The sequence below is a fragment of the Rhinopithecus roxellana genome, chromosome 1, assembly GCF_007565055.1.
Source record: "Rhinopithecus roxellana isolate Shanxi Qingling chromosome 1, ASM756505v1, whole genome shotgun sequence".
In the NCBI taxonomy this organism is placed as follows: Eukaryota; Metazoa; Chordata; class Mammalia; order Primates; family Cercopithecidae; genus Rhinopithecus; species Rhinopithecus roxellana.
The window spans coordinates 122,429,109-122,440,533 of NC_044549.1; the positions used below are offsets into that span (position 1 = coordinate 122,429,109).

Genomic DNA, 11,425 nt, shown 5'->3' on the forward strand with positions numbered 1-11,425 from the left:
ATGCTGGCCAATGTTAATGTTCACCTGAAAACAAGATGCTCTCCTACATAGAAATTTTTCTGTGAAGCACAACTCATTAAGTCTTCTTGGCTTTATCTAAAACTGATCTGATTGTGTTACAGTTAAACTTGTACCTCTCTCATCTCACCATAACCTAAATTATCCTAGGTAGTTAGAAGTCAGACTGAAAATTATCAACATGCTCCAGAGGAATCATTTTTTGGTTCAAGATCCAAGAGAAACTGGGTAGAACCTCTCCACACACAGAACCCTTCTGAATTGCAATTATCCCCTTCACATTCACTGCTCAAAACTCAGCTCTTCAGAAGGGAGTGCACCATGGGCTCGAGAACCCTTGATTTCATGGGTTACCAGAAAAGATCAAGAAGGAAAATGAGCAAGGTAAGGAAAGAAAGCAGCGAATGTGTGAGAGGCAATTCATGTACTAACAGACAGCAGGACTAGCATAGTACTGAAACCAGAGAGAGAAGAAATGCAAGAAAACAATTATAAGAGAAAGATGAGATACTACTCCCTAGTCCAGGGCCAGATAGCTAGGCTGGTTCTCTCCTTTCTAGTAGGAGGCCTCTGCCACAAACATGCTCTGCCAGATCCTCAGTCAGGCCAAGAAGCACCTGAGGTTAATCCCTCTCCTTGAATTTATTGAAGCTGGAGGTACTGGAGCAACACTGGATGTCTTGCATCTGGCACTGTTCAATCCAGGTGTTAATTGAGGCAGAAACCATAATCCAGAAAGAACACTGGAACAAACTGGGTCCCAGTGATTGATACAAGTTCTACTCAGTGAATGTGGATTATAGCAAACTGAAGAAAGAAGGTCCAGATTTTTGTTTGTTTGTTTTTGTTTTGTTTTGTTTTGAGACAGAGTCTCTCCCTGTTACCCAGGCTGGAGTGCAGTGACACGATCTCAGTTCACTGCAGCCTCTACCTCCCTGGTTCAAGTGATTCTCACGCCTCAGCCACCTGAGTGGCTGGGACTATAGGTGCACACCATCACATCTGGCTAATTTTTGTATTTTTAGTAGAGATGGGGTTTCACCATGTTGGCCAGGCTGGTCTCAAACTCCTGACCTCAGGTGATCTTCGTGCCTCAGCCTCCCAAAGTGCTGGGATTAAGGCATGAGCCACTGTGCCTGGCCAAAGGTCCAGATTTCTCAGTAAAATGTTTCACCATAAAGCTGCTTAGAATGAAGGTCTTCCAGAAGCCACTCACACAATTTTCCACTTATGTAGGAAATAGTTCTCCTCCAAATGCATGAAATCATGTTGATATGTTGGAGATCACACTGATTAATCAATATCGACAATTGAACAAAACAAAAGGGAGCTGAAAGAAAGAAAAAAGGAGGAAGAAGCTGACAAATGCATAACAGGAAAGGCATACACTATTTTTTTCATTTTGAGACGGAGTCTCGCTCTATCGCCCAGGCTAGAGTGCAATGGCACAATCTTGGCTCACTGCAAACTTCGCCTCTTGGGTTCAAGTGATTCTCCTGCCTCAACCTTCCAACTAGCTGAGAATACCGATGCATGCCACCATGCCCGGCTAACTTTTTTGTATTTTTAGTAGAGATGGGGTTTCATCATGTTGGCCAGGCTGGTCTTGAACTCCTGACCTCAGGTGATCCTCCTGCCTCCCCCTCCCAAAGTGCTGGGATTACAGGTGTGAGCCACTGCTCCTGACCTGCACACACTATTTTATGTTATAAAGATAATGTGGACAAAGTATCTCATCACACATGGTAAAAACTCAATCATATTTGTTGAATAAATAAATGACTGACTCACTTTGAAGTGACTGCAATAAAATCAAACTCACTATTTTATCTCCAAAACTCATTATTTGCTGACTTCCCTTCTTCTGTAAAAATATAATCATTTTATGTTACCCAAGTCAAAACCCTGGAACCATCTCTGCTGTTCTTTTTGCCTCTCGCATCTCAACTTCAATCATTTAAGGATAACTAATTCTTCCCTCATCAGGTCTATTTATTCATCCCTTTCTGTGCACACTGATCACCTGAGTCCATATCTCAATACGGATTAAACAAGCATTTAGTGTATGCACATTACATGTCCTGAGCCAGTCTACTAGTTACATATCCTACACTAGTCTATAATTGGAGTTACTTCTTGCCTTCTATGAGTTCAAATCAGACATAGAAATAATACAATATGACAAAAGTAACCATGGAGCTATTTATATGGAAAATGCTACTTGACCAACTCAACCAATTTATAATCATCTCCCCTGTCTCATTCTCTTTAATCTCTTCCCTTTCAGATAAAAAATTCTTGCTAATATATCTTGAAGGATTACTATGCACCAGGCATTTCTGTAAGTAACAAGCATTTTACATAATTCACCTCATTCACTCCTCACAATAGCTCTAGAAGTAGGTGGTGTTATTATTTAATACCTCAATTTCAAAAATAAAGGAACAGTGTTTTTTAATCACAATTAAAAATAAAAATTTTTTTCTCACCCCAGTTAGGATGGCTATTGTCAAAAAGACAAAAAATGATAAATGATGGCAAGGATGTGGAGAAGGGGGAACTGTCATACGCTGTTGGTGGAAATGTAAATGAGCACACCCACTGTGGAGAACAGTATACAGGTTCCTCAAAACACTACAAACAGAATTACTGTGTCATCCAGCAATCCTCCAGTTGGGCATTTATCCAAAGGAAAGGAAATCATTATATCAAAGAGACGTCTGTGCTCCCATGTTTATTTCAGCCTTATTCACAATAGCCAAATTATTGAATGAACCAAGGTGTCCAACAACAGATGAACAAATAAAGAAAATGTGGGATATATGCACGATGGAATACTATTCAGCCATTAAAAAAGAATGAAATCCTGTCATCTTTGGCAGCATAGATGGAACTGGAGGAAATCCTGCCATGTGAAATAAGCCAGGAACAGAAAGTTACACACCACATGTTCTCATTCATATGTAGAAGCTAAAAAAGTTGATCTCATAGAAGTAATAAGTAGGACAGAGGTACTACAGGCTGGCAAAGGGAGGTAAAAAGGATGAATAGGGAGGGATAAGCAAGGATTTGTTAAAGGATGCAAAATTACAGCTAGATAGGAGGAATAAGTTCTAGTGTTCTATTCCACTGCAGGATGACTACAGTTAACAATAATATATTATATAGTTTCAAATAGCTAGAAAGAGGATATCGAACGTCCCCAGTACAAAGAAATGGTAAATGTTTGAGATGATGGATATGCTAATTATCCTAATCTGATCACTATACAGTCTATTTATTGAAACATCACTATGTAGCCCATGAAAATGTACAGTTTGTCCATTTAAAAAATTAAAATAAATAAATCATTTTAAAAATCAAAAAATCAATTTTTTTTTAAAATTATACTTTAAGTTCTAGGGTACATGTGCATAATGTGCAGGTTTGTTACATATGTATACTTGTGCCATGTTGGTGTGCTGCACCCATCAACTCGTCAGCACCCATCAATTCATCATTTATATCAGGTATAACTCCCAATGCAATCCCTTCCCCCTCCCCCCTCCCCATGATAGGCCCCGGTGTATGATGTTCCCCTTCCCGAGTCCAAGTGATCTCATTGTTCAGTTCCCACCTATGAGTGAGAACATGCGGTGTTTGGTTTTCTGTTCTTGTGATAGTTTGCTAAGAATGATGGTTTCCAGCTGCATCCATGTCCCTACAAAGGACGCAAACTCATCCTTGTTGGCCAGGATAGTCTCCATCTCTTTTTTAAAGGATAAAAATAAACAACTCAGTAGAAGAGGTTTAAAATATAGTTAAGGAAATATCTCTGTAAGTAGAGCAAAAACACAAAACAAAAAGTGGAAAAAGTAAAGGGAAGCTAAGAAAATTCAAAGATATTCTATCCAAAATACTAGATATATGAATAATAGGAGTTGTAGAAATAGAGAAAGAGAAAATAGAAATAAAGAAATCATCATGGGCTGGACACAGGTGTAATCCCAGCCACTCAGGAGGCTGATGGGAAAGAATCATTTGAGGCCAGGAGTTCAAGATCAGCCTGGACAACACAGTGAGAGCCCATCTCTACAAAATAAAATAAAATAAAAGTCAGCCAGGCATGGTGGCATCCACCTGTAGTCCCAGCTACTTAGGAGGCTGAGGCAGCAGGATTGCCGGAGCCCAGGAGGCCAAAATTACAGTCCGCTTGCTCTGAGCTCTGATCACACCACTTCACTCCAACCTGAGTGACAGGGTGAGACCCTGTCTCAAAACAAAACAAACAAACAAACTATATATATATATATATATATATATCCTAAGAAATTACCGTGGATATAGTACGTGAAAATTCTGCAGAAATGAAGGGCCTGGGTACCTAGAAAGAAGCAGTCAACTGCTCAGGACACTTGAGTGGATAAAAATAGACAACATTATGGCACATGATTGTACAACTTCAGAATACTGGAAATAAAGAGCTAAAAAATGAAAAAAGGTGGTGGTATGAAGGACTCACATGAATGGTTTTGAATTTCTCAACAGTACTACAAGCTAGATGACAACGATGTTCCATACCATGAGAATGTTTAATCAAGTGCCATTTTTAAACATATCATAATTTATTGTATGGAGGTAAACAAGTACTCAAAGGGAAATGTTTTAGCTGTGAAAAGGTAAATTAGAATAGTAAAAAAGGCCTGGTGCAGTAGCTCACACCTGTAATCCCAGCACTTTGGGAGACTGAGACAGGAGCATCACTTGGGCCAGAGTTCAAGATCAGCCTGGCCAACATAATGAGACCATGACTCTACAAAGAAATTTAAGAATTAGCTGAGTGTGGTGACATGTGCCTGTAGTCCCAGCTACTCAGGAGGCTGAGGCAGGAGGATCACTTGAGCCTAGGAGTTCAAAGTTACAGTGAGTGGTGATTGCACCACCGCACTACATCCTGAGTGACAGAGTGAGACCTTGTCTCTGGAAAAAGAAAAGAATGAAAAAAAATATTTCAAATAATAATCTAAGCTTCCACCTGAAGAAACTATAAACAGAAGAGCAAATTAAATTCAAAGCAAGGAAAAGAAAGGAAATAAAAATTAAAGTGGAAATCAATGAAATAGAAAATAGAAACAATGGAGAAAAGTCAATGAAAACAAAAGTTGGTTCTTTGAAAAGATCAATAAAATTGACATGCTTTTAGTTAGACAACCAAAATCCATTTAAGTACCTACTCTGATATGAGCTGTATAAAACAGTTATAAATACGCTCTACCTCTGATAGTTTTATATTCTAAGTGACTATAACATCGCTTATATGGAAGTTAATTAGACCAAAAAAGATATTGTAAATTCAAGGTTGATGATGGTCCTTGACAGTAGGATGATACCTCAAACTTTTAAGGCCTATGAGTAACATAAAGTCACTCCCAAACATGTAAGGATGGTTTTATGACCCTTGCTTAACTTTCTTTTTATAAATGGGGTCTTGCTATGTTGCCTAGGCTGAAGTGCAGTGGCTATTCACAGACAGAACTATGGCACTTTAACCTCAAACTCCTAAGTTCAAATGACCCTCCTGCCTCTTGCTTCAGCCTCCCAAGTAGCTAGGACTATGGGCACACACTACTGCATGGCTTTATCTTTGTTTAAGTTCTGTTTCCACATATTTATGTTCAACTGTGCCAGATAAGAGGGAAACTCGATATAAAAATAGTAAGCAACAGCGAAGTATATATTCTATAGATATTAAATATATTTGTTTTGTATATTTGATAGATCAGATAATTTTTATTTCATTATTCCACCTTTGCATTTTTTAGTCCATAAAGTCTATGTAATGCTTAGAAGGTTCATTCAATTTTTTTCCCTACTTAAATCAATATCCATGGCTACAAACTGATCTTAGAGCATTTTAGGAATATCAATGGTGGTTTTCTAAAATTTTTATGACTTCAGTTGGAGTTTTGCTTCTTTCTCCTTTTGGTTTAAATTCTGGGTTTTCTGAGTAATAATCTATCATCTGGCCTCCCTGTATGTGCCTTGAGTTTCTTCATCTTACATTGATGTAATTCTTTTGTGGATGAGAAAGGAGTGGGAGAAAGAACTGTAAACAGGCCAGGTATGGTGGCTCACGCCGTAATCCCAACATTTGAGAAGCTGAGGTGGGAGAACTGCTTGAGCCCAGGATTTCAAAACCAGACTGGGCAACATAGTGAGACCTTATCTCTCCAAAAAAAAAAAAAAAAAATTAATTTGCCATGGATGGTGGCACGTGCCTATAGTCCCAGCGACTTGGGAGGCTGAGGCAGGAGGATCCCTTGAGCCTAGGAGATAGAGACTAGTAGTAAGCCATAATTGCACCATTGTGCTCCAGCCTGGGCAACAGAATGAGACCTTGTCTCAAAAAAAAGACAACTGAAAAGATGAAAAGTAAGGAGTTGTGAAAACTACTGTTTCTTTCTTCTGTGTGTTAACATATGTGTGTGCACGTATGTATATATGTATGTAGATATGTGTACATAAACACAGTTCCTGCTGCAGGGCTGAGAAGCAATCAGCTATATATGTGTATTATACATATATACACAACTATATACAAACACATACATGCACACACGCAGGGTATGGAAAGAAAAATCACAAGAATGTTGCAGAATAGAGGAAGAAAGAGGATGTGATTGGAGAGAGCCACAGAGGGGGATTCTGTGGTACTGGCAATGATCTATTTCTTTCTTTCTTTTTTTTAGAGCCAGAATCCTGCTCAGTCACCCAGGCTGGAGTGCAGTGGCATGATGGGATGATCATGGTTCACTGCAGCCTCAAACTCTTGGCTGAAATGATCCTCCCGCCTCAGCTTCCAGGGTAGCTAGGATTACAGGAATATACCACTATGCATTTTTACTTTTTGTGGAGACAGGGTCTTACTATGTTGTCCAGGCTGGTCTCAAACCCCTGGCTTAAACTATCCTCCCACCTCAGCCTCCCAAAGCCCTGGGATGACCACTGAGCCCAGCAATATCTAATTCTTAACAGAAATAGTTATACGGTTTTTCATTTTAGTATGTTATTATTATGTTATTGGTTGATGTATGTTTGGATACTCTTCTATATTTTAATATAGTTCACAATTAAAACATAACGAAATAATAAAAACAAAAAAAGTATCCCAAAATGCAGAAAAATAAAAATAAATAGTACCTTTTAATTTTAAAACATACTAAAACAAAATGTAATAGCCTCCAACTGATGAAGGGCTATTGCAAATCATTAGACAAAATATAAATATCCCAAAAGGAAAAAGGACAAAGACTAAGACTATACACAGGCGAGTCTCACAAAAGGGAGGAAAAGGTTGGGCACGGTGGCTCACACCTGTAATCCCGGCACTTTGGGAGGCTGAGGCCAGCAAATCACCTGAGGTTAGGAGTTCGAGACCAGCCTGGCCAACATGATGAAACCCTATCTCTACTAAAAATACCAAAAAAAATTAGCCGGGTGTGGCAGCACATGCCTGTAATCCCAGCTATTTGGGAGGCTGAGGCAGGAGAATTGCTTGAACCTGGGAGGCAGTGGTTGCAGTGAGCCCAGATCACACCACTGCACTCCAGCCTGGGAGACAGAGTAAGACTCTGTCTCAAAAAAAACAGGGAGAAAAAAAGCAAACAGCTCATGGCTTAGCCAAGGTTCTCTAAAAAACAGAGCCTGAACAAGATTTAAGCATGAATGCTTTATAGGGAGATACAATCCCAGGGCAGGGAGAGTGAAGGATGAGAAGCAGATCCAGCGGGCCTACAAAGAGGTTACAAGGAAAACCTAACAGTGCTGTGCTAATGGTTCAGTGGCTAAAATGTGCGTTAACAGTTCATGCATCTGGCCAGGCGCATTGGCTCATGCTTGTAATCCCAGAACTTTTGGAGGCCAAGGCGGGTGGATCACCTGAGTTCAGGAGTTCAAGACCAATCTGGCCAACATGGCAAAAGTCCATCTCTACTAAAAATATAAAAATTAGCCAGATGTGGCAGCAGATGCCTGTAATCCCAGCTACTCGGGATGCAGAGGCAGGAGGATCACTTGAACCCCGGAGGTGGAGGTTGTGGTGAGCTGAGATTGTGACATTGCACCCCAGCCTGGGCAACACAGCCAGACTCTGCCTCAAAAATATAAAAATATGAATTAATACATAAATAATAATTTAAAAAAACAATTCATGCATCATACCTGTCCACATGCCTGACCTAGTACCCCAGGTAGGGACACTCCACCAGTTAATGGAAAACAGAGTAAAAACTTTTCAGAAACTTTCATACCTTCATGAAAAGCTTATTCTTCTAATTACACAAGTAACAGCAACAACAACAACAAAAACCAAAAACAAAAACAAAGGGAACAACTTCCCCTGGACAGAAAGCAACGTTAATGTATGAAGAAGAATCTTCAGAAGAGGAGTCTGATGATGAAATAGCAGATAAGGATTCTGATGATAATTGGGATGAAGACGAGGAAAAAAGTGAAAGTGGAAAAGATGAGGATGTTGATGAAGAGGAAGATGAAGATGCTGAAGGAAAAGATGAAGAAAATGGTGAGGACAGAGATATGGCAAGTGAAAACGAATTACATGGAGATTCTGATTTAGACCCTGAAAACGAAAGTGAAGAAGAATGAAGACAGAAAAGTAAGCGGGTCAAATTATCCAAACGCTGGCTCACCTTGCCCAGTGCTGCCAAGTCCTCCTGGGGAGGGTTGCCTCTGTGCCAGGATGCTGAGGACCATTGCAAATTTCCAAGTTCATAACGGTGGATCCCATGCCACCTTGCTGTCCTGAGCACCTAAGACTTAACTGTGTAAATAAGAGCATTTCGTTCAAATGCTAATAAACTTTACACAGTATATAGACACATTTTCTGAAATGCACTGACATCAGTGTCCAATATATGGTATATTTTTATAAGATAATATCCTAGTATGATTGGTTATATCAAGAATTGACATAAGTGCAAATAAAGACGTTTCCTACAGGGTTTGAAGAACTGGACTGTTGTGAAGGAGTCAGCTCTTATCTCAGGTTGGTATCTTTCATCAAATCCAGATTCAAAGCATCATTAATAAAAATTTTTTTAATTTGGTACGTTTAATTTGGTTCATTTTCATGAAATATGAAGAGATAACTAAAAACTGGAGTAAAAATGATTGTAATTTTTAAAAATCATCAATATCACTAGTTTGTCTACTAATAGGTAACCTGACTTGAGTAAGATTAAATATTGGAGTCCTTCCCCAAAATAACCACTTATTTTTTAAGCTGTCACGTGAAGTATATTTTTAAAACAAAAAAAAATTATGACAATTAAAAAACTAAAGAATTAACCACATTAAGGATTTTTCTTGACTGCAAATTGCTGGTAAAGAATCATCAGTGTATGAATTAGCAGTGCTTGTTATCTGAAACTCTTTTAAAAATTCAATTTATACCTGCTTTTGAAGAGATTTTCATTTTTATTTAAATTACTAATGGATCAAAGAACAATTGTCTATTTTTTTCTCTTTGGTTTTTAAATATTAATGATAACCTTATTAGAATTTTTTCCAAAGAATATATTTTTATAATTAATAATTTAGTGTTTTTCTTCCTTTTCATTATCTACTCTTGGCGATGTTACGTTATCTGTTTAACTTTAAAATAATAAACCTGATTCAATTTTTTTTTTTTTTGGGGGGGGGGTGGGGGGATGGAGTTTCGCTCTTTTTGCCCGGGCTGGAGTTCAATGGCACAATCTCGGCTCACCACAACCTCCGCCTCCCAGGTTCAAGAGATTCTCCTGCCTCAGTCTCCTGAGTAGCTGGGACTAGTGGTGCACACCACCATGCCTGGCCAATTTTTGTATTTTTAGTAGAGACGAGGTTTCTCCATCCATGTTGGTCAGACTGGTCTTGAACTGCCGACCTCAGGTGATCCGCCTGCCTCAGCCTCCCAAAGTGCTGGGATTACAGGCGTGAGCCACCAGCTGTGATTCAAGATTTTTTGCATATGTATGAATAAGTATTTTGGTGTGCTGCAAAAGCCTTTTCAAATTATCAATAGTTTTTTTGTTTGCTTGCTTTTTGTTTTTTTTTTTTTTAAGAATGAGCTGATATTGGCTTAGGGGACCTGCAGATGGAAGCTCACCTCTAAGGAGAGGGCTGGGCAGATGGGTTGCTTTTTCCCCACCTATGAATATGTAAAACAAAACCATTGTCTCTGAGGGACTTTTTAATATCAATGGCAGAACAGAGATTTGTGTGCTCAACTTAAGAGCTGGAGTCATATAAGCATCTTGGGAAAGCAAGTTTCAACCAGCTACTGGTGTCATGTATGGTTATATTTATCTATAAATGGAGCTGTTTGTGGCAATTTAATACCATTCTCTTTGTAAAGTGAATATTCATCTTTCAGAAAAAGAAGTGATGTTGTGAAGAACTTTTTTTAAAGATAAGATAGGTAACAGAGTATTAATACGATAATAAAATGATGCAGTAAAAAGTGAAAAACTGATCAGATGGAATATTTGCTGAACGGCTGTCCTTGATAGACAAGAGGAGTGAGGATCTATATGTATGTGGACTAACTGGCTCAGCTAACATGCAGAGTTCATCTACAACGGGAATAAGCAGGAAACTGGAGTGAGTGGGAAGAGATGCTAGCAGGTGGGTAAGGCGAGGGTGGATGTCTAGGGAACTTCTAAGCACGTTCAGGTTTCTTCAGTGAAACAAGAGAAGCATCAGCAGAGTGAAGATAGAGAGGAACTATTGGAAATTTAAGAAGAATGCAGACAGTGTGAGTCTTTTGGCAGGGAACAGTGGCTCACACCTGTAATCCCAGCACTTTGGGAGGCCAAGGCAGGTGAATCACTTGAGCTCAGGAGTTCAAGACCAGCCTGGCCAACATGGCGAAACCCCACCTCTACTAAAAATACAAAAATGAACCAGACGCAGGCATGTAATCCCAACTACTCGAGAGTGTAGTGTAATTACCAGGTACCACTGTCAAGGTCCAATTTGTGGTTCAAAGTTATGCATGTAAAATAAGACCAATCAGCAGAGTGTTATGTGTTAATATGAGAATACTCATTTTTAAAAACTTATGCACTCTCGATGATTCATATGGGAAAAAGGAAAAGCTAGAGAAAAACGAGGTACCTAAACATATTTTATGAACAAATGATATACAACAGACTTGACAAATAAGATAACTCCTTATAGTATAGAATCTATGAAAGCTACAATTTTTAACAAGCTTGTTGAAATGTTTTTCACAGAATCCAGTAATTTTTAGACATTGAAAATGATGAATTTCTGATATGTGCCCAGGATATAAATTATTTTTTTAAAGAAATTTTTTAAATTTATTTTGTTTAATGAGACAGGGTTGTTCTATGATGCCCAGCTGGTC

The 11,425-nt window shown here is 38.8% G+C and overlaps 2 pseudogenes; both read left to right on the forward strand.

Annotated features, from left to right (window-relative positions):
• The first annotated feature begins 599 nt into the window (after positions 1-599).
• On the forward strand, positions 600-2,068 carry LOC115899646 (annotated as a pseudogene).
• Positions 2,069-8,225: 6,157 nt separating this feature from the next.
• LOC104681021 lies at positions 8,226-8,661 on the forward strand (annotated as a pseudogene).
• Positions 8,662-11,425: the final 2,764 nt, after the last annotated feature.